General features: G+C 37.2%; 1 pseudogene across 1 annotated transcript; it reads right to left on the bottom strand.

Annotated features, from left to right (window-relative positions):
• Window positions 1-14,636: 14,636 nt before the first annotated feature.
• LOC308256670 (transcription initiation factor TFIID subunit 9-like) lies at window positions 14,637-15,364 on the bottom strand (annotated as a pseudogene). The gene has a single exon. The product of its transcript is annotated as a transcription initiation factor TFIID subunit 9-like (transcript).
• Window positions 15,365-24,397: the final 9,033 nt, after the last annotated feature.

The following is a 24,397-nucleotide window of genomic DNA, read 5'->3' as shown; positions in this document are numbered from 1 at the left end:
ACATATACATAAATGTAGGTATAAATGTAAATGCAAATGTAACATGAACATAAACATGAATATAAAGTAAATGTTAATGTAAATATAAGTATAACTACAGATAGAAATGCATGTTTGTATATGTGATATATATAAAATTTGAAGTTACTTGTAAACCAAATTATAATTTCTAAAATTAAATTTTTTTGCATGCACTGCTTTGTGTTACTAGCTTCTCGCCAGCCGTGGGCAAACTACGGCCCACGGGCCGGATCCGGCTGTTCTATCCGGTTCTCTTGCTCTCCCCTCCGCTCCTTTACTTTGTATTTATATTAGTTCACACAAACACTCCATCCATGCTTTTGTTCCGGCCCTCCGGTCCAGTTTAAGAACCCATTGTGGACCTCGAGTCAAAAAGTTTGCCCACCCCTGCGACTTGTATTCTATCTAGAATAATGTAATCCCTTGCCTAGGATTGGTATCAAGTGTCAACAAAAATAAAATGATTTTAATTTGATCAAATTCCAAGTTTATTTGAGCATATTATAGTCCAGGAACTGAGCAGCACAAATACAAAGCAAAGTCAGGGGCTCCACTGAAAAGAGGGCAAGCCCAGGGCTAAAAGCAGGAAATAGGGATGGTTATGGAGCAGGAAATGGAGATGGTTGTAGAGCACTTCTGATGGGTTAGATGAGGGACTTTGCAAAATGTCTTCAAGGCTTGTTTGCACTAGATAACTAGACATCAGTATGGGGTGATTGTGGGGAGATGACAGCTTTGAGAAGAAAGGCTAAGTCTGAGTCAGTTCTTCTATATGCAGGCATAAGGTTTATCATTTGGAGTTTGCCAAGGTGCCTCCATTTTAAAATCTCTTCACACAAGCATTTGGCCCCAAATTGTTTCTGTATTCTTATATGTTACATAACTTCACTGTAGTCAAATTCTTTCAGTTTCATCTGAAAGTCAAGTCCCTCCTCATTTTTCTTACATAATTACTGGTTATTGATTGGCATTTAAAAAATCTAAACAGTCAAAACACAATAGCAATAGCTAGTGTTTGCTAATAGGTTAGATAACTGTTTAAGTGCTTTCTATGCTTATCTTTTAAAATCCATACAACAAGCAAATGGAGTACGTGTGTCTGAGACCCCTTCTTACAGAAGAAGATACTATAATTTCTAAGGGCTACTTTTTTTTGCCAAGAGTCAGAAAGTCAAGTCTATGGGTGGGCTGGTACTTGAATGCATGTCCATGAGCCCTCAGAGCTATGCTGCTGCTATGAATTCCATGGTCTTTCACCAACTTGATTCTGCCTGTGAGAACTAATCTCAATTCAGGTAATCTTTTTTTAAAAAAATATATTTTATTGATTTTTTACAGAGAGGAAGGGAGAGGGATAGAGAGTTAGAAACATCGATGAGAGAGAAACATCGACCAGCTACCTCCTGCACACTCCCCACTGGGGATGTGCCCGCAACCAAGGTACAAGCTCTTGACCGGAATCGAACCCGGGACCCTTCAGTCCGCAGTCCGATGCTCTATCCACTGAGCCAAACCAATTAGGTCAGGTAATCTTTTTGCAATATGTTTAATATATGTGTCCCTTCCCTGCAACTTGGAGTCTGTTCACATCTTTTGCCAAGTTAACATAATCAGAAAGATTCATATTTTTTAAATTTACATTTCATCTGCATTGCTCCTTCACAAACAGAACATCTTTAATCAGTTGTTCCCTTGCTTTTCCAAATTCCGCATGTATCTTTCAAGCATATTTCAGATAACTATGTTGTATATGTAAATAGGCATTTTAAGCTTCATAGAATACAAATTCAAGATGTAATAGTCATACCTGTCTAATGATATCTCTCTTTTGTATTACTCAGGAATGAGTATATTGATACATTCTCAAATTATCTTTTGTTTTCTTATTTTAAGGTAATGTACCATAACCATTAAGAAATTTTACAAGTATTTACTTATATATTATTCTGTAACAGTGTTTGAGCTAAAAGTTGGACATGCGAATTTGAATGATACCCTGATCTTGACAACAGAGAACACAAGACTAAAATTATATGAAATAATCAAATTTTAAATTTCTTAGCTCAGTCTAAAGGCATAATATCTCTTTCAGCAGAGATATCAGTTCTCTCTGTAGTTCATATCAATTATATTAGGCAGAGGCCCCACCTTTATCTCACTATCTTTGCCCTTAACCTAGATGACTCACACAAAGTTATTAGTATGATTTCCTATTTTATCTTATGTCTTAGATTATACTCTATTATGTTGTTTGTTTGTTTTTTTTTTTTGTCTGAGATCTATATCCTTGTTGAGGTAAACAGAATATTAAGACTCTCTGGTCCTTCTATATTTTGTATTCTTATAGGATTTTGGTTATATTGTTAAGATTGATTTGAACTGTTTCCCTCTTTACTCTTTGAAGATGATTTTTTTCTCTTTATCTGAAGTTCTGTTTATTTGGTTATTCATTCAATCAATCAATATGTACTCAGTAAATAGCATTCTCACACTATTATGTTATATATTTTAAGTGACACACAGATAAATATAATATTCTTCATATGAGACAGCATGAACTCCAAAGGAAAGCAAGGCTTGTGCTTTAGTGATGGCTCTGCCACATACTGCTAGAGTAATATTTCACAAGTTATTTAACCATTTTTGTTTTGATTTTCTATCTGTAGTTTGAAGATAATGGTAATGATTGTCAGTAAGATCAAATGATGACTACAAGTACTCAATTAAAGCAGGGCCTTTCATGAGATGAGTTGCAAAAAAAATGTAGCTATGCTTATTCATGATGATTAAGAGTCCATAGGCGAGAGTAGTGATATATGTAACCACAATATTTCACTGCAAATTTGGAGGCTAGTGGGATTGTGTACAGCTGCATAGTTAATGAAATACTTTGTCAAGGAAATTACATATGTTCTGATTTTGAAAACTAATTTATTGTGGCAAATCTGTTAATATCTTATGTTTATAAAAAAATAAATAGATTTGATGTGCCCCAGTCACAGTTTTGTTGGTTATTTAAATATGATAATGTGCTCAAATGAACTTTTTAAATGATAAAATATTAAACAAACTAAGGGATTTTACCAAGTAATGTTAAACAATTTGCATCCCATTCTTAGTCTAGGAAATCTTGCTTTTCCAAACCAGGGATGAGCATGCTATAATTATAAAATTAAAAATTTTTAAGTGGTAATACATAGCTAATGAAATGTGAGGTACATTTCCTGTCTTATTGAACCAACATTAAACGTTACCTAAGAATGGAAACCTTGACTACCGCTCATACAATTCTTTTGTCATAGTAGCTTTAATCAACCATTCTGTGTCCATCAGGTATTTCTCAAAAACACTAATGCGGTTTTCTGTACAATTGTCCTTCTTGATCTCATCAGAGTGGATGTATCTAGAAATTATAAAGCAGGCATGTTTCTTCCGATCCCCCAGAAACTAACATAGTGCTTGGATTTTAGATGACATGCATCATTATAAAAAGTTTTCAGTTCCCCATCCATTCTTTCACATTCCTGGGATAGAACCTTCATTTAGGACTGTTCTGTAGAGATGTTTATATAACATTAAAACAAGGAACTTAGTTTTTTTTTTTTTTTTTAACATGAAAAGCCATGGACAGATGGCAAGCCTTTTTTGAAAGGGGTAGTAAGTACATGTATTTTCATTCATCTGTGCTATGTGCTGTGACCAAGAACATCCTACAGATGAAAGAATCAATATTTTTTTGAGCTGGAGACTTAAGCCTGCAATGTTAAAAAAAAAAAAAAAAAGCATTACTGGAGTGCAGTATTTTGAAGCAAAAAGAAAAAGGGAGGGGGAAAAAGCTTCTCTAAAATATTAATATAATTATTTTTCTTTCCTAAGAATACTTATTGACATTGTTAACAGCATTATTGAGAATCAACAGTATCCTAACTAGGGTATTAAGAAAATAAGATTAATGTAAAAAAATGCAATAGAAACAAAATTGAAGTTATATAATTACACAAGAAGAAGAGTGATTACTTTTATACCAAAAAAAAGAAATAAAACTCTTTTTGAGATTAACATTTCCAAAGGAACTGAATCTTTAAAAGGATTTGTTTCCCAAACTCGTAAGTGGATTAAGGTATGGGTTCCTGCCTATAAAATATGTTTTACAAGATAGACCCAGGATGGATATGGCTAATATTTTAGAAAAATACAAGTGTGGAATTTTAATGTTATTTGTCTATGTCTCTCTACCTTACTCCTTCTCTTCCTCCCTTCTCACCCCCCCATCTCTATCACACACACACACACACACACACACACACACACACACACACACACTTGATTCAAAATACTCAGAATGTATTCTTTTATTGGTTTTATCCACCACTTCATTCACATTTTTATTGTGCTATTTGTTTATTCTCCTGTGATCTCTTATCTTATTATTATTTTTAAATATATTTTTATTGATTTCAGAGAGGAAGGGAAAGGGAGAGGGAGAATCACTGGTAGGCTGCCTCCTGCATGCCCCACACTGGGGATCAGGCCCACAACCTGGGCTTGTGCCCTGACCTGGAATTGAATCGTGACCTCCTGGTTCATAGGTGGGCTTTAGCTTATTTTTTATTACTATTTTCTTTGTGTCTGTCATGCTCTTCTGTTATAATCAGGGCCTGGAACTCAGGATTAGGGAAAGAGTGCTCCATAAATCTCAACCACTCCAACACACAGCTTTGTCAAGAAACTCTCAAAGAATCAGGAGTCTAAATAAGTTTATGATCTGGTATAATGGATAATTATCCAGATATTCCCATACTGCTTCAATTTTAGAAGTTATGAAAGACACACAGAAGTCCTAAGAGATGAATCACTCTGAGAAGAAAAAAACTACACTCACAATTTAAATCAGTCAGTTTTTCCAGGGTATCCCTGAAATTTCCTTGTTCCTCTCAACATTTTTTTCAAAAAAGGAATTAAATATTTTATTCTCAGTGAGCTATGAATCATTTAAAATAGATAATCTGTAAAGATTGTCAACAACTAAGTGACATGAATGGTAAGAATCTAGGAGTTGCAGGTGTTAGCAGCTTGATGAGACACAGATAAGCCTCCAGATGATAGTCACTCTGGAGGGAGCTAAGCCTTGCCCACGCTCAGGCAGGAGGGTGACAGAAAAATATACCTAAACACTCTTCTCAAATATTCCACCTGTATCTGTTCTCCAAAGCCATTTCACTTGCCAGCCAAGGAAGTTACATCTCAAAATGCTTTCTTAGATAGCATTTAGTTATCCCAAAAGGTTGTAATGCTCTCTTATTTGTGTAATGAGAACTTTTTGGTGGGAGATATTCTACTCTAAGATCAGTATTAACTTTTGCCATGATCAGTACTCTATTGAATTTCCTTGACATTTACTTTAGGTTTAGTTTTGAAATGTCCTAGTGGCATCAAAGAATTTAGTGGACTTGCAACAAAGTCATGGTACCTTGGTAAAAATCGACTACAATTTGTGAATATATGTCAAAGCCTAGAGGACACTGACTGTTGAATCAGGCTATTTCTCTTATAATGATAACCCTGCAGAGTCACAGTAGGTTTTTACAGATTGTTAACTATTTTTAATAGTATTTTATACTAGTTTCAGGTATACAGCATTGTAGTTAGATAATTATATAATTTATAAAAGTATCTCCCCTATATTTCAAGTATCCACCTGGCATTATATATAGTTATTACAATTAATTATTAACTAATATTAATTATTAAATATTATTAATTATTAAATACTGTTAACTATTAAATATTATTAGCTATATTTTCTGTGCTGTACTTTACATCTTCATGACTATTTCATGACTACCAATTTGTACTTCTTAATCCCTTCACCTTTTCTTAATCAGACCCCCAAATTCCTGTCTCTGGCAACCACCCGTTAGTTTTTAGTGTTTCTGAATTTGTTTCTATTTTGTTTGCTCATTTATTTTGTTCTTTAGATTCCACATATAAGTAAATCATATGGTATTTGCTTTCCTCTGTTTGACTTATTTCATTAGTATAATGCCCTCTAGGTCCATCCATACTGTCACAAATGGTAATATGTCATTTTTTAAGGCTGAGCAATATTCTATTGTGTATATGTACCACAACTTTTTTATCCACTTGTCTATCAATGGGCAATTGGGTTGCTTCCAGAGTCACAGTATTTTTAACAAACTGAATCATTTCTACACATCTCATTTTGCCTGACCCTCAAAATAACCTCATTAAGAGAAGAATGGATACCTGGACTTTTCAGAACCAGAAAACGTTCTTATGGCAAGCAAAGTGATCCAGCATCTTTATATCGGTAGTCGTTGCTCAGTGGGAAATGGAGCAAGGGAACCTTGACCAGAACCAAGAGAGCATGATGTGCTCCTTTCCTGAATCTCCCACCACATCTTGTACCATCCTTTCCTTGCTCATTAAGATCAAGTTGCTTAGTAGCACAATTTTCTTTTGAGATATATATATATATATATATATATATATATATATATATATATATATATATATATATATATATCTTAGTGGCCCAGTGCAAGAAATTCATGCACGGGAGGGCGGGAGGGGGGGGAAGGGAGGGTGTCCCTCAGCCCGGTCTGCACCCTCTCCAATCTGGGACCCCTCAGGGGATAACCGGCAGTCAGACATCCCTCTCACAATCCATAACTGCTGACTCCTAACCGCTCGCCTGCCTGCCTGATTGCCCCTAACTTCTTCTGCCTGCCAGCCTGATTGTCCCTAACTGCTCCCCTGCTAGCTTAATTGCCCCTAATCACCTCTGCCTCGGCCCTGCATCCGGGACCCAGGATTCCCTCCTCCAGCTGACCACAGGCACCCAGGATCCGGGCTTCCCTCCCTCTGGTCATCCATAATTGCCCAGGCCAGCTGCAGCCACAGGGGATGGTGGGCAGGTGGTTTTGCCTGGGCTGCAGCAGCAAGTGCTGGCCCACAACCCAGGCATGTGCCCTGACCCCCTGACCAGGAATCGAACTGTGACCTCCTGATTGATAGGTCGATGCTCAAACACTGAGGCTCACCAGCTGGGCCAGCACCATTTTCTTAAAAATCTTTCTTTCTGTCCTCAATGAATGTGCACCTGGGGTTCCTAATATATTCTTGGGATCTTTCCTTTTTTTGTTATCCTGACTGGTCCTTTGTATTTTTCAGGTGCCAGCTTAATAATAATTTTTATAGAGAAGCCTTCCCTTACCATCTTTCTCTCACCCTTGGCCAAGTGTTTTCTTCTTATATTATCTTACTTTTTTCCTTAAATTCTTAATTTATTTCACAGTTACCTTTTCAATGCTTATTGCCACCACTGTTCTAAAAGCTCCAGGGATGTTAGGTCAATATTTTCTCACCATTGAATAAAAGCACTCTATGTACAGCACAATACTTGAGACCGCAAATGCATACAAAATATAAATGAATGAGTGAGTAAATCTAGATTTTATTTGCATCCTCATATTAATTTTCATATGCTATTTTGTCTCAAATATATGAAAACAAGGTTGTGAAATCATACCTCTTTTTGGTGGTGAGATACATGTTTCTCCTCTTTTATTAAATATTATTTTATATGTGTCCTATTATTTATCTGGTTATTCATTTTTTTTCTTCCTAAAACTAGAGTGTTACTTGATAAATTCTAGAGGGAAATGATTCACTACTTTCTTTTTGGCATGGGTGACTAGATGATAGCTCTACCTGAATTTCTACAAAGCTCAGTTCCTCCCTAGACATCTTTCACTGTGATGAATTCCAGAGCTGTCTGAATGAAACCCAGTCAGATTTTTCTCACTAGCTAGATATATGGCTGTTGCAAGGAACATATGTAAATAAACCTTTGTGATTCTTGATCCAGATCCACTTTATTTACCTACAGGATACCAAGGAAAAAAATCAGCATATAAAACTACATTTGCCTTCCAAACCTTCTACAGTTGACAAGAAAACAGAAAATAAGCATATAACTTTGTGAATACCATAATTTCAGATAATAATGCATATGTTATTTACCTGAATTTTGTATTACATTCATAGATTTTACATCATTTCAATTTCTGCATGGCATTCCTATGCAGAAACCAAGTATTCTAAATTTGAAGGTCATTATGTGTCCCTAGGCAATCAATAAATACTTGCTATAACATACACAAAAAACTCTAGCAAACCTTTATTTAAATTGTTTTGTAAGGTTATATTCCCAAATGTGAAATATTAATTTCCCAAACCTGGTATTTAAAGGTTCATTTGATTTAGGTGATTGATGGTTACAAAATCACAGAAGCACTAGTACTCCCAGTGGACATAAAGAAGAGGTGTTTAAAAGATAGAGCATACCCCTAGCCAGTTTGGCTCAGTGGATAGAGCACCAGCCTGTGGACTGAAGGGTCCCAGGTTCAATTCAGGTCAAGGGCACATGCCTGGGTTGCTGGCTTGATCTCCAGTAGGGGGTGTGCAAGAGGCAGATGATCAATGATGATCAATGATTCTCTCTCATCATTGATGTTTCATTTTCTCTCCCTTTCCCTTCCTCTCTGAAATAAATAAAAATATATTTTAAAAAATAAAAGATAGAGAATAAAATTTTCAGAGGATTTCTGTAAAATTGTCAGAGAGAACAGAATCAGAAGTTAACTTGAAGCTCATTTTCATAGATTTATTTCTATTAGGATAAATCTATGATAGATTTAAATAAAGCAATGAAACAAAAATAATATATAAATATAGGATGAATTACATCATCCAAAAGCAACTGTTCAAATGACTGTAATTGCTAACAATAGTGTTGTCTTAGTACATTTGGGCTCCTAACAAAATACCATCAACTAGGTAGCTTATCAACAGAAATTGATTTTTCATAGTTTTGGAGGCTAAGAATTCCAAGATCATACATAGCACTGGCTGATTTGAAGTCTGTTAAGGACCTGCTTCATCATTGACAGCTATCTTCTCATTGTGTCCTCACATGGTAGAAGAAGTGAGCTAGTTCTGAGGGGTATCTTTTATAAGGGTCTCTTTTATAAGGGTACCAATCATGAAGGTTCTACCCTCATAACCTAATTGCCTCTTAAAGGTTCCATGTCCTAACACCATCACCGTGGGGATTAGAATTTCAACATATAAAATTTGGGGGACACAATCATTTAACCATAGTAATTACTGCACATCATCAACCTGTTTTGCACTCAATCAACAACAGTGGGTTTCAAGACTACACTGTGTGTTTTTGCATGCATAGCTAAGATAAGGTTTGTATAAAAGTTAAGCTCAATTGTTAATTTTGAAACTCTAGGCATTTATAATATAACTAGAGGCCTGGTGCATGAAAGTTCATGCACTGGAGTGGGGGGGCATCCCTCAGCCCAGCCTGCCCTGTCTCACAGTCCAGGAGCCCTCAGGGGCGAGAGGTGACCCAGTGATCAGGGGAAGGCAAAGCCACATCACACCTCTGCTGCTGCCACTGCCGGCAGCGCAAGCCTCGGCTAGTCCTAGTTACCTGAGCCTTGGGTGGCCCTGGGTGGCTGGGCAGCCACCATCTGAGGCTTGCCTGTGCCTCAGGCTGGCCCTGGGTGGCTGGGGGGCTGAGGGGACTGGGGGACTTTGGAGACAGGCACATGGAGCGGCCAGGCCCACCCTCAGGCGGGCCCGGCCTTGCTGCAAACCTGCCACCCCGGTGGGGCTGATGGGACTGGGCGCCATCATCTTGTGGCTCTGGGCACTGCCATCTTTGAGGGCGTGGCAGTCAATTAGCATATTCCTTCTTTATTGGTTGTGGGTGCCACTATCTTTGTGATGGTGTAAGGGTCAATTAGCATATTCCCTCTTAGGATAACTGTCCATATTGATTAGAGATGGACAAACAGAATTAGAGCAAAATAGCAATTTGTGAGAGAATAAGAGGGCTAGAGAAACAAGTGAGATGTGTATTGCAGGTAGCATTTTTAAACATTTGAAAGTAGATCTCTACACAACAAAACATGTATGTTAAGTCAATGTGGTCATTAGAAACATTTCTAATATCTGGAGGCATAGTAAGCAGCCCTTATGATAGGAGAGTGAGATCTTTATATTTCTTTATTCTCTGAGAAAAGCAAGAAATATCATGTGGCTAAAGACAGAAGCATTATTTCTAAATATGATTCTTCTTAGGTAAGTCATATTTTAAAGTATCAAATTTAAGCTTTCTTCATAAAATCATAGGTTCCTTTGAATCTGATGGATTGGAGAGAGTGATCTTTCATTTCTCAGGGATGAATTGGGAAGTTTTCTATTCAAGGCTGGAAGACTGAGGTGCTATTTCCATCCTTCATGCGCCCAAGGGTCTGAAGATGCCCTGTATCTCCTAGCTACTCTTACTTGCTTTGAGGACCAGAGGCTCTGGCACCTCAGAAGCTTTTGGAAATGCACACTCTCAGGTCGCTCTGTAGATATAATGAATCAGACTCTATAATTAAATACGATTCCCAGGTGAGTTGATTGCACTTTGAACATTGAGAAACACTGCTTTAGAGACATTCTATTTTTAAAGCACTGAAGCAGAGAGAAGCACATATTTTAGGCAGAGAGACCTAAAATTAAAGCCCAGTTTTTGACAGAAAGGCATGGAATGAAAATTTGATTTAATTGTTTACACTACAGTGATTTTTGCAGAAAACCTAATACTACCTCTTATAGTAATAATAATGTTAATAACCCCCTTAAAGTAGTAACAACAATAAAATGGCTGTATGTTAATTACTCTGTTAACACCTTTAACACAATTCTATGCACTAACATTTAATCCAAGAACCTAATGAAGCAAGTGTTGTTTTACCTGGGCTTAGAAAGGTGAAGTGACTTGCTCCAGGTTACTCAACTTGCTCATTAAAGGGTTTAAATCTAACCCAAAATTTGTCTACAACCTAAGCTCTATACCTTAGGTTGTCTTAGTACATTTTGTGTCCTCACATGGTAGACACAAAATGTTATAAACCACATTTCTCATATATAAAGTTGGAATGATATCTTGTAGGAGTGTTTTGATGATAATATGGTAAAATACCATAGGTAGTAACAAATATTTGCTTCCTTCATTTTTGATAACATTTTCCTTACATGATAATACTAGTTCTTTAAATCAATGACTGCATGCACAAATCTAATACTAAACTTTAAAGACTTCAATGATCTAAAAGTAGAAATAAAATTAGCTGAATCCAACCAAACTGTTTTTAACAGTTATTTAAAAAATAACTCATGGTAGGATAAAATGTACAATTTGATTTTGAATGTATATACATATTTATGAATATATATATTGAAGAATGTAAGTATGGTGAGTAACATAGACACAGTAGGATAAGGAAACATGAACCTTATTATTCTAAAAACTAAATTACTAGTATCCTTATTTCAACTCCTTTAGACACACACACACACACACACACACACAAACACAAGTGTGCAACCTTGTACATTTGAAATCCGATAGAGATGGAAATTTAGTTTTGTAAATTAAGTCACTGTAAGGTAATTTTTCGATAATATATTTTCAAGTTTATAAAATGTATATATTAATGGAGAATATGCTTGGTGCTGTCTCTGAAAATATTTTTATAAATTAATTTTATAAAACCCCACTGTTCCCACCTTACTGAAACACAGCCCTCTTTGAAAATATTTTCTGTCTTTAGTACCAGTGATTCCTTATCTATGACACTTTCGTGGAAATTCTGTTCTGACCCACAAGACCATGCACACATTCTGTTTGAAACAACATTTTAATGGACAGATTCAACTACCCTTTGGTTCAGTAAATGACTGAATATGGAAAAAGTCTTTTAATCACCAACGAGCATTTTGCAAAGAAGCAATTTTCTTATCCCTGGACCAAACCAGCCATTAGCACATCATTTGTTGTTGTTATCCAAAATTATTTCAGCCAATAGAATCTTTTATGTTGGACCTCTTTGTTCTCTGACAACAACTGCCAAAAAATTCTGGGTGTTGAAAATGTATTATTGTGTACACCACACCATGTTCCCTTCATCAAGTCCTAAAAGAAGAAAAGCTGCATTTCTCCTGAATAGCTGGTCCTGTTTGACTTATAAGAACTGAGAATCCCATGACTCTCTGTTTCTTCTGTCTTTGGTTTTTAGGATGTTTGGAACCCAATAAATATACAACCCAGCTTTAAAATCATGCAAGTTTTGTGTTATACGCAGCACTAATTTCACTGTTTAATTGTCTAAAAAAATATTATCCATTTTATACCTTATGGTGAGTGACTGTTCAGATTCCACTTCTTATTCTAAGTGTCTAGCAGTGGATGAATGAATAAGAAGAATGGGATAATTTACCTGCTCTGGTTCTCCAGGGGTCCCTCGGACCTTTGAGATAAAGTACTCTGACATCTTCATATAGTTATGACAGTAAAACATGTATTGGATATATAGAAACTTTTTTGCGATTTAGCAAGTAGTTGCCTTTGAAAAATGCATTACTAACCAGCTACCCAATAATTCTGTGGACCCAATATTGCCATTTGAAACATAATTGATTTACGTTAATGTGGCTTGCAGTGCTACATTTTGTGACTCAGTAGCATAAATTTTACATATATTGCTTATATAAAGCAACATGAATTATATATATATATATATATATATATATATATATATATATATATATATATATATTTTAGAGGTCTAGTGCACAAAATTCATGCACAAGTAGGTTTTCCAGACCTGATCTGCAATCAGGGCTGATCAGGGCCTTCCAGCTGCTGGCCAGGGACTCCTTTCCCAGCTGCCAGCTACCAGCCTGGGCCTTCCTTCGTTCTGCACTGCTCCCTGGTGGTCAGCGCACATCATGGCAAGTGATCGGTCTTCCGGTCGAACTCCCATGAGGACAATTTGCATATTAGGCATAGCTACACTAATAAAAGAGAGGCATGCAAATGAACCATCACTCTGATACCCCCACAAGCCACGCCCAGCAGCCAATAAGGAGCGAGCATGCAAATTAACCCAACCAAGATGGCGGCCGGCCACGGAGCAAGCAGGAGGCTTCAGTTTCCCCAGTTATGGAGGAAGCCAAGCTTCCTGCACACCCTGGCTGTCCCAGGCCTCTGCTCAAGGCTGCAAAGTTTCAATTATAGAAGATAAATAAATCCCAATAAAAATGGCTGTGGCCATGGAGGGAGCAGGAGGCTTGGGTTTCCCCAGCGATGGAGGAAGCCAAACTTCCTGGCCTGCCCTGGCCCCTGCTCAAAGCTACAAAGTTTTAATTATAGAAGATAAATAAATCCCAGATACCAGGGCCTCTGCTTGGGTCACCAGGGGGCGTGGCCGGCCTGCAAACCACCACAGGCCCCTTGCCCAGGCCACCCCACACCCAAAGGGAACCCCCCACCCTGATCTGGAACACCCTTCAGGGCAAACCAGCCGGCCCCCACCCATGCACCAGGCCTCTATCCTATCTAATAAAATAGTAATATGCAAATTGACCATCACTCCAACACACAAGATGGCTGCCCCTATGTGGTCAAAGATCCTGCCCCCATGTGGACACAAGATGGCCACCACAAGATGGCCAGCAGGGGAGGACAGTTGGGAGAGACCAGGCCTGCAAGGGAGGGCAGTTGTGGGCGATCAGGCCAACAGGGGTGGGAAGTTGGGAGGGACCAGGCCTGCAAGGGAGGGCAATTAGGGGTGACCAGGCTGGCAGAGGAGGGAAGTTGGGGGCAAACAGGCTGGCAAGGGAGCAGTTAGGCATCAATCAGGCTGGCTGGGGAGTGGTTAGGGGGTGATCAGGCTGGCAGGAAGAAGTGGTTAGTGGTAATCAGGAAGGCAGGCAGGCGAGCAGTTGGGCGCCAGCAGTCCTGGATTGTGAGAGGGATGTCTGACTGCCTGTTTAGGCCTGATCCTAGATCTTGCCTAAACAGGCAGTCGGACATCCTTTGAGAGGTCCCAGATTGGAGAGGGTGCAGGCTGGGCTGAGGGACACCCCCCCCCCCGTGCACAAATTTCGTGCACCGGGTCTCTAATATATATATATATATATAGTTTTTCTCTAGCACATGAATGCATTGTGCCATGAAAACACATGTAGCAATTCTGGAATGACAATACAAAGGCAAAAGCAGTGTGTTCTGGAGGTATGCACAGTAGTGAGCTAAGTATATTCACGGTTTAAGCTTCCTTTTGGCTCAGTTGGTCATCTGCATTACATAGAAATTGTAATTATAAGGATAATCCCATTGCATTTTTAAAAATTGTGTCCAAATCTTTGTTACTTAATAACCTCAACCCTTCTTACAACTCATTCATTTTTTTTAATGAATGACAACTTTATTTCTTAGAGGCTGATAAAAAACTATTACGATTTTTAGTAAAGAAAATACAGCATCTCAATTAAAAACTATGGTAACTATATTTACTCCTTAAATACTAAGTTTTCTAAAACACAGCTTGAAAACATCTGTCATGCAGTGGATTCAAGATCAAGTATACATGTTACATCCATCAAGGCTAAATTACAAATTATAGTCATCATCATCATCATCTTCACACTTTCTTTTCAATGTATACTCATTTATTAATTCAACAAAAATATGCATTGGCAGCATTTTGTGATGACACCATGTTAGTGATAATAAGAATGTTTTTGGACCCAATTAATGATGGATTAATCAGAACATTCTGAACTGCTGATGTTGCGGGAATTGATGCTTTTACAGCTGGGTACTGTGAAGTGGGCATCTGTACTGTAGACCTTTGCCTTGTGAGGGACATTGAAGTCTCTACTTTAGTTGAAACTGACATGGTTTGTAGGGTTGGTGTGCCAAGTGTGAGAGTACTTGGTCTGCTAGTAACTGAACCGACACTTAACCATGGAACTGTTCTTCTTCCTGCAGAAGCAGATGCCTTTTTTTTGTAAAGATTTAAGTCTGTAGTTTGGATCAGTCAAGCAATATCTATCAGGTGGCGATCTAGGACCTGAATATGGCTTGGTCAATGGCAATGGGGTTTGATTTCTTTGCCTTTCAATATCTAATAAAAAATCTGTTGGGGGAGGAGAGGTAAGAGACTGGTCAGCACGACACTGGATTGCCAATCGCACAACATCTGCATCAAAGGTAGCTTCTTAGCATGGCTTGAATAAATTTTTGCAACATCTAGAATTGAGGTCACATATCAGAAGGCAAATTCCAATATCTGATTTATAACTATTGGCTCATATTCTGACTCCCCATATCCTTCAGGATTTGTGCCGTCATCTGTGCATCTTTTGGCATGCTCTTGGGAGAAGCCATCTTGCTAGACTCCATGATATCCAGTGATCAGACTGCTCAAGCTAAATCACCCACGTTAACATATTTCGGTCCCAATCTTGCTGCAAGTTCTTTGCCTAGTGTGGTTTTTCCAACGTGAGCAGGATGTTTGGAAGCAACATGGTCCTCAACGTGATCACTCATTCCTTTCTTGAAAAGGCAAATAACTACATATCCAATGCAGTATTTATTTATTGGGAATACTACTTTTTAACTGTGCTGTCATATTATTTAGAATATTATTGTGTTGGTTAGCACCACAGTTACGAAGTTGCCTAGGTTTTGATTTTTTTGCTTCTAGCCTTATTTTTTTTCATAAACTCTTACATTTTTAGTGTGGGATTTTGTAGAACATAATATTTTTCAGGAGTGCATTCATGGTATTTTAGTAGAAACACCTGCAAATCTGTTGTTTTGTTGGCTGCTTACAATAAAAAAAATGCTCCTTTTCATGATAAAAGAGCAATTTGCTTATTTGATAGAATGAAGTTTTGGATGACAAACAGATGTAAATCTGAAAATAGCTCTAAATATATACCTGTATTGCCAATTAGTATTGCACTGTATTGCTGATTGAATTGGTTGTTCATATTTGAAAACTGACATTAACATGTGCTATGAAAAATTAAAATTTCTGTATCAGTATGAAAAATATCAGGAATATAAAGACCAATTTATCTATAATATTAAAAGGGTAATATGATAATTAGACTGGACGTCCTTCCGGGCATCATTCTGGACATCCTTCCGGACGAAGCTGGGGCCAAAGCGAAGCCCGGGTCCCGGGTGCCTGCTGGAGGCTGGAGGGAAGCAGCCTGGGTCCCGCATGCCTGCTGGCGGCCGGAAACAAGCCCGGGTCCTGGGTGCCAGAGGAAAGCCTGTGCCAGCAGCTGGGGGAAGGAAGGATTACTCTTGCACGAATTTTCATGCATCAGGTCTCTGGTGAGAATATATAACTAAAATGATGTAACACTATTGTTGGCTGTTCATTTATTTCTTGTTTCAAAACCAGTTTTTTAACGGTTCCATCTCTGAGGCAGGGTGGCACTAATACTCAGCTCAGGGGTAAATCCTGCCAAGTTTACGCTCCCCACAGGCATCCCACAGGTCACGGGTATTTGATGCAATTCTATTTACTGATATGAGGAGAAAACTGTTGCAGCAATTTGGGGAAACTTTCCTCATTCTAAAAGAAAGAACAGCATTGTTGTATCTTTTTCCTCTGTCAGTTAAAGTACCTATATATGACACAGGCCTAGTATCTCATGAACATGAGGGCACCTAAACTGAGGACAATCAAAAGGCAGAGAAAAAACAATGACAAAACCTGAGTCTTCAATGAAGACTCAATTACCAACCCTGGAGCCATTTACATTCAGTAGTTTGTTCTTCAACTAAACACACTTTATTATTTTAAACTATGAAATATATATTTCTGTTATATTCAGTCAAATGTATCCTATTCCATCAAAAATATACTAATTTGTACATACCACACACACACATACTCCCTATATACAGTCTCACACCCACCATACATTAATATATGTACACATGCACATAACACACAGAGACTTTCATGGAGATTTTATTTCCACATATTCCCAGTCATCTTTCCCGTCATTCTCTTGGATCTATAGTAATTTTTTTTTCACTTCAAAATAAGGGCATTCCCAAAGGGGAAATTGTGAATTTCTTCCTCTTCTTCTCTAGTTTTTCCTATCAATAGAGTTATTCATGGTTTCAATCATCTTCTTTAAGAAATGTAAATGAATATTACTAGACATGATTATACCTCTGCTAACTTCACATGCTAGTGTGGAGTTGTCAGTACCATTATCAATTACCCAGTGACTTTTGAGCATACACTGGTTTTGCTTGATATGATGCCAGTATTTGCCATCACTATTCTTCTGTGTTGAACTACCTTTCATCAACTCCCTAGCATAAATATCTAAATATTGTCCTTCAGAGTAATAATCTTACTACCATTTTAGATCTTTAATATATTTAACAAGATTAATTTTACTTTAGCAGACCAGACTTCCCAAATAGTGATAGACAGTAATATATTACTTCTACACATATTTTAAAGCATCTATTATGTACCATGTACTTTCAAACTGCTGGTGATATATCAGTGAGTAAAACATTTCTATGCTCATTGAACTTACATTCTTTTAAAACATTTTATTAGAGATACACAGTATTTTTTAGTTATTTTAATGCTTATGCCCAACATTGAATGTGTGTGTGTGTGTGTGTGTGTGTGTGTGTGTGTGTGTGTGTGTGTTAAACCTTCAGATTGGTTCATGTCTTGTTTGTTTAGAAGGCCAGTATAACTTTGTGTTTTATTCAGTATCAAGTATTATGTGCCTATTGTATGTGAGGCAAATGATTACTATCTTTGTAGAGATCAATATATAGGGAGGAGGGAAAGAATGTAAGTCTATTGTAGGTTACTGAAATAAGTACTAGACAGAAGTATGAAAAAAATGATCTATAAGTGCACATAAAGTAGTTATATATTCTGTGAAATAATAAAGGGAGGAGATATTTAATTAGTACCTAATTATGAATAGGAGTTGTTTATATTAGGGGTACAGAATTAATAGAGAAGTATGCACTCTGTTAAAGGAAAATACAATTTCAAATTTAAAGTAAATTTGGACTTCAAATTTCACCTACCTAAATGAGGAGTATGGACTCTAGGCACTAGGAGTTATCAGAGAATGTGAAGGGAGTGATGTGATCCAGTATGTCTTAGGGAGCTAACTCTAGTGGCAATGTGAAAACTGGTTCTTAGTGGAAGTAGAATAGAGTCAGGGAAGCCATTGATAAGTTAGTGCAATGAATGAGCCAGGGATAGGTGAAGGCCTAAAATGCATTTGGCACAGATTGCAGATAAATATGAGAATTATTGATCTAGGCTTTCTAAGACAGAAAAGCTCTTAGACCAAAGTCTGTGAATGAAGTTTAGATGAGCTGCCTTTAAGAATGTAATGGTTTCTTTGATCTCACTGCTCTAATCAAGAATCAAAGAATTGTGTGTGTGTGTGTGTGTGTGTGTGTGTGTGTGAGCATTTTACTAGTGAAGTAAAAATATACATAATATTAAAATGCCTTTTGACATTTTAAATGCATTTTGGAGGGAGCAGATTTGTTTATGTAGCATTTGGTGATGTTATCTAAATAAGGCAGATAACAAATGCACTGGGATTACTATTCAAACAGAAACCACCATGGACTAAGAACCATTATGATAAGTGACTCCTGAGGATGAGGAACTTTTCATGGGTCTCTGGTATTTGCAATCAAACTATGAAGAGAATTGAAACTGCCATCCTTGATGGATAAAGCGGTACCCTGACCCAGACCTGTCTAAGGGAACACTTATTCTATGTGCAGGGTGAAGCAACTGGCTTTCAATTTTATTTTCTACTCACTTTTCAGTAAGGCCAGAGTTGCTGTGTTTGTATATTTATTTATTTATTTCAATCACAAACTGCTCAAAATATTTCCCTGTAGCAATCAGAAAGTACAAGGGCTTCCTTGATTGCCGGTGTGTGACCAGTCATGGGCACTATTTCATAGTCAAATCCTGCTATAGAATAGTAAGTTGTCACCCACACCAGAGAACAAGCGACAATAAAAATAACTACACGATTCAGTTCAGCTCAATGTTAAGAACGGAATATGTGGTCGATGCCGCGTTACAATCTGGCCCCAGGGACTCTAACCAATTTCCAGAGATTGTACAGGTGAGCTGCAATCTTCCTTGTTCATTTGTGTATGTGCCTTACATGATTGCTCAGGCTTTCTGATATTAGTTTCTTTCCCAAAGGTCAGGAGAAAAAGCAAAATACCAACTAACGACTTAGCTCTGGACAATCACCAATGTTTCATTATGTTTTGGCAATTGAGCAAAGTTGCTGTGTACTGCTTCCACAGAGCTTCCAGGGGAGGGATATTGGCCTCTTTCTTCCCCCTCCCTTTTTTTTTTTTTTTTTTAGTAAATAATGTATCATATTTTCAGATAATTAAGGTTATATTTTTATGCACACAAAATAGACCACCTAACTTCAAAATAAGTCCAAATATACTGTATATTTCCCTTAAGCATTTGCTTCGCACTATACTAAAGAACCTTTTTAAAAAATATATATATTTAGCCAGCTGGCTTATCATATACAGTATAGGTATTATTTAATTAAAAACATTTAAAGCAATTCCTAATATGATGCCGAACCAGTTTGTTGACAAGTCAGAATCAAATCCATGCAGATAAAGTATGCCTTTGTAAGAGTAGCAAATCTTTAAAACATTGTGCTAGAAAAAAAAATATCTCCCCAACTATTCCTAAATGTTCATGCCTTAACCTTTAGAGAATAATTCAGATTGAAGATTTTTCATTACTATTTGATTATTACATTTCCAGAAACATGATAGTAGTTTTATGCAGTTTTTCATTTATATTATATGAATTTATTCAACAATGATTTACTAATTGGGCTGCTGTGTTCCTGGCACTGATCTAAGTACTTAAAAATATGAATTAACAAGTGAGATAAAAAACACTGTCTCTCTAGACCTTCTATTTTTGTAGGATTTGATACATTGTAGGATTTGATGCATTTAATAGAAAGTCCTCAATTACAATGCTATGCACTATATCTTTTTCTAATTGCATCTGGTTATTAGATGATCACCTATAATATACAGGAGTGGGCAAAAAGGAGGTTTACAGTTATTTGCATGGAAAATCTATACACATAAAGGCTTACGCAACCAGTCGACAGACTGGTTGACCGTTTGACCAGTTGCTCTGACGTGCACTGGCCACCAGGGGAAAGACAATAAACTCAGGAGCTGCCCCCTGGTGGTCAGTGCGCTCCCACAGTGGGAGCACCACTCCGCTGACCAACAAGCACCAGACACCTGGCTCATAGCTGGCAAGCGCAGCTGTGGCAGTGCAAGTCTCTCCCACCTCTGCGGCAGCGCTACCCAGTGGCAGCTGCAGCAGGCACAGCAGGCCTGGGATGAGTGGGAGCACTCAGGCTCCTCCCCAGCTGGCTGCCACTTCACACACTACTACATCCCTCAGGGATGTCAGACTGCTGGTTTTGGCCCAATCCCACGCAGGTGTCTGGCCTGTGGGGATCGGGCCGAAACGGGCAGTCCAACATCCCCTGAGGGGTTCCAGATTGTGAGAGGGTGCAGGCCAGGCTGAAAGATCCCACCAGTGCACAAATCCGTGCACCAGGCCTCTAATAATATAATAATTAATAAATAATACAAGAATAAGCTGTGTTTTGTGTCACAACTGTAAATCTAATATTTTTTTCACCCATGTACAAAAAAGTGTCAAGGTCCACTAATTTAAACTAGAGCATTGGGGACTCCACTCTGATAAGGTAATATTTAAACTAAGACATGAAGAATGAAAGAGATGTGGTCATGAGAAGAATTGGAAAAGAAGTGGTACTGGGAAGACTGCAATATGATATATTACATTGCTATATCTGTACTTACAGCAGATAGGTTCACAACAGCATACTCTAGGCAGGACACACAGAACTTGATAGCAAATACTCATTTATTAATTCAACAAAAATATCTTGTTCTATTCCTTTTTAAGCCATTGTAATGGATTGCATTGCTATTCACTCATATTCTTTGGCACCTGGAGGGATGTGATACAGTCCTGCTCTGTGGAACTCAACAATGGCCATGTGTTTGACTAGGGGAAGATGTATATGAGTATGATATGAGATCAATCTATTATCTATCATTTGTCTATCATCTATCTATCTACCTATCTATATCTATTTATCTATCATCTATCTATATATTTATTATCTATCATCTATCTATCTATCTATCTATCTATCTATCTATCTATCTATCTATCATCTACCTGTCTACAAGCAGAAGTAATGAATGTCAGTAATAATCAGAAGTCTTAAGAACCAGTAAAATGCATAATTATGCAAGCTTCCTTTCCTTTTTATCCTATAAGGATAACAGACAATGTTACTGACAGAGTTTACTCTGTGGCCTGGGTCCTAGCTTAAATCTGATGCAAAAATTCAGTGTGAACAAGAAATATGTATATTTGTTGTCATAAACCTGTGGGATTGTGGAATTTTTTAAAGTATTGTGATTGTTTTTTAGCATTACCTTGCCTTTCCTGACAGATTCAGACAACTGGGTCAAAATGTCCAAAGTTTAGCTCCTCTTTTTTCTTTAAGGATAATGTTCAAATTTGTGCTATCCAAAATGATAGCTGCTACCAACTACACTATTTAAATTCAAATCAATTCAACCTAAATAAATATAAAACTTAGTTCCTAAGTTACATTAACTATATTTCAAGTACTCAGTAGTCAAGTCAGCATGTGTCCAGTGGATACCACATACAACAGCACAAACAAAGATGATTTTTTTTTAGTGTAATTTATTGATTTCAGAGAGAAAGAGAGCAGGAGAAAGAGATAGAAACATCAACTTTGAGAGAGAATCATTGATTAGCTACCTCATGCACCCCACACTGGGGATCAAGCCCGCAACCTGAGCATGTGCCCTGATCAGAAATTGAACCTTGGCCTCCTACTTCATAGGTCAACACTCAACCACTGAGCCACGCCAGCCAGGCAAAGGTGATTTCTATCATCACAGAAAGTTCTATTGAGAAGCAATGGCTCAGATTGTGAAAGATTTGGACCTTTTCTAGCTTCCATCGCATTCCCAACATATGGGGATTCATTCATCATCTTTCTCTAGAGGTAGTTAAACCTAATCAAAGGAAGTTCTTCAATTCTCCCAAGTATTTTAAATCTCATTGTGTTCCTGTGTGTTTTTATTCTTTTTTATCTAAAACAAATTGAAGATATTGCTGGACCATTTACACTTCACTAATGACCAGACCCTCTGGAATTCACTAATGATGTTACACACCAATCAATAACAATTAACTGCCATCACTTCAACTTGTTATTTGCCTGGTTCCAGAATTAGCAAGTGTGACACCCTTGGTTAATTGAGAAACAGTGATTTCTGAAGCTTCTCAAACCCATTGATGCAGAATTTTAGACATGATATCCAGATACACATCTATGGATCCTAGCCAACAGAAAGCCAGCTTGCACCAGGGGTTGAGAATCTGTAAGCCAGTCAGCACCAGGACATCTGATCTCTCCATTCCCGGTTGTGTTGGCCCTGTCCTATTCCAGTTTCCAGTAGCTCCTGATTGCCTAAAATTTAAAATATACTAAAGAATATTTTGTGCTACTTCAACTTATCTTTAAAATGTATTTTCTACTTACCTACTAAAGAACACTTCACTTTCTAAGTATGATTTTGTCACTGTTCATTGCATTTTTTATGCACTTCAACTATTGACTCTGAATGAATCTTCCCCTCTATCTACAGGTTAGAATCCCATTCAGAACTCATTTTTTCATGGCTCTTTCTCAGATCCTGTAAGCCACACTGATTATTGCTTTCACAGAAACATTATAGTAGTTCAGTGTACTCGTGTACTGCCTTTTTCTGTATATTTTATTCATTTGTTTAACAATTATTTATTGTTGTGGCACTGACCTAGGTACTTAGAAAACATCAGTCAACAAATTAGACAGAAATCACTGTCTCTGTAGAATTTACATTTTACTGGGATTTGACATAGGTTAACAAATGTAATAAAGGTCCCAAAATGTGGGTGCTATGTATGGTATCTTTTAAAATCTTTTTTGCTTCTAGTTTCTAGAACATGCAGTATTGATTGATGAAAAATTTTATGTAGAACATCTCAATGAATATTGACACTCTACAATTTCAATCAGTCATTCATTCTCTCTTTCATTAAGCCTAAAAGAGCTCTTAGCATTTTTAATTAGGCACAAACAATATTCTAAGTTCATGGCCCATATTCACCTGAACTGGGGCCTGTTGGGGTTCTAAACTGCATTTATCTTGTCTTCTGTGTCTCAGAAGAAATAATAAAGAACTATCAATCAAAGGCAGGCACACATTTCTGTGATTCTGCTTTCTTGCTATTGAAATCTATCTTGTCCCATGCTAAAATATCCAAGTCTGCAAGGGAAAGAAGTAAATTTGTTTGTTTGTTTGTTTAAACAGAGAAAAATAGTGTTCTAACCAACTAGTAACACTGTTACTTGAAGGACGCTAGGCTGACATTTTTCAAAAAGCATTTACTTATTGAGTTTGTCTTATCATAAGTTACAGATGGCTAAACACATCCTCCTTCAACCTCTGCAATCTGATTCAGATTTATACTATGTTTAAATGTTACTTGCAAATAATTTTATAATCTAAAATATATCAGAAAACTCAAATAATCACAGATTTATAAAAATGACAGTGAGTGTGGAGTACAAAAGAACATATAGAATAATATATGTTTTATGTGTTCACAGAAGGGTTTTGGAGATTACATAAACCTTAGCTTTCTAAAACACTTTACACTTTACAACCTCTCATTGACTGGCCATTGCTTGAAATCCAACACAGATTTTATACTGTGTTTCAATTATGCTTAATAATATGAAACATAACTGTTTGTATTGTGTCTTAAGTGTAATTGGACCCAAGATATTACATATTGGAAAGCTAATGTTCATGAAGATATAAATATCAAATTATTTGAAGCATATTGGTCTAAGGAGTCTGTTTATTATATTCATTTGGATAGTTGTTTGTTTTTCCTTTTATTCTTTTAGTTATAAATAATTCTGAATACATTTTAACTTCTTAATGTGTACAATTAAAAATATTTTTGTTGATTTCAGAGAGGTAGGAAGAGGGAGAGAGAGATGAAAACATCAATGATGACAGAGAATCATTGATTGCCTACCTTTTGCACACCCCCTACTGGAGATTGAGCCCACCACCCAGGCATGGAACCGTGACCTCCTGGTTCATGGATCAATTCTCAACCACTGAGGCACACTGGCCGGGATTAATATGTACAATTTTTAATTAATTCTGAAAAAATTCATTGCAGTTTTT

Source organism: Plecotus auritus (assembly GCF_963455305.1).
Source record: "Plecotus auritus genome assembly, chromosome: 8".
Taxonomy (NCBI): domain Eukaryota; kingdom Metazoa; phylum Chordata; class Mammalia; order Chiroptera; family Vespertilionidae; genus Plecotus; species Plecotus auritus.
This window is presented reverse-complemented; position numbering and strand designations above follow the sequence as displayed.